This window comes from Phalaenopsis equestris, unplaced genomic scaffold (assembly GCF_001263595.1).
Source record: "Phalaenopsis equestris unplaced genomic scaffold, ASM126359v1 Scaffold000237, whole genome shotgun sequence".
Lineage (NCBI taxonomy): Eukaryota > Viridiplantae > Streptophyta > Magnoliopsida > Asparagales > Orchidaceae > Phalaenopsis > Phalaenopsis equestris.
In genome coordinates this window covers 10251-10831 of record NW_018164679.1, presented here as the reverse complement: position 1 = coordinate 10831, position 581 = coordinate 10251, and the positions used below count along the sequence as shown (strand labels likewise).

The following is a 581-nucleotide window of genomic DNA, read 5'->3' as shown; positions in this document are numbered from 1 at the left end:
CATATTTTAATATTATTTATTGGTGAGAAGGAAGGATGGCTTTTGATAAGCCTTTTTTGGTTAAATTACTTTTCGTCGCGTCTCATTTAAATAAGTCATATCACTATTAAAAAAAAGTGAAAAAATTACAAGACGTTTGCTTAGAATAGCTGTACACAAATTTTTGGTGGATCCCACAGTTATTGAATTATTCAAAATGATAAGTCAACCTAAGGTATAGAAATAAAAAATTGGCCAAGTCTATCTAGAATGTTTTAAAATTTTTTGATTTACTTTTAGATAATTATTGAATAAATCTTAATTTATTGTTAACGAGAAAACACGGAAAGTACGGTGAGTATTTTCCCAAAAAAAAAAAAAATGTATGGTCAGTTTGGGGCAGCTTGTAAGTGTGGCGTCGTTTTTGAAAAAGTTGTCTAATCGTTTAGTTTGCTTACTGCTTGCTGTGATTTTACACTCATTGCAGGCTGCGGGTAAACCCCCGCGGCTTATCCTAAAACGTACAAGCTGTCCCAAATAAATCCTGAATTTAAATTTTAGGTCAGTTATATAAAGAAAATATATATATATATATATATATA

At 29.9% G+C, this 581-nt stretch overlaps 1 protein-coding gene across 1 annotated transcript in view; it reads right to left on the bottom strand.

Moving 5' to 3' along the window:
• LOC110023932 (RNA polymerase sigma factor sigA-like) overlaps nucleotides 1-581 on the bottom strand; it is a 13526-nt gene that overhangs the window by 2783 nt on the left and 10162 nt on the right. The gene's annotated exons all lie outside the window — the stretch shown is intronic.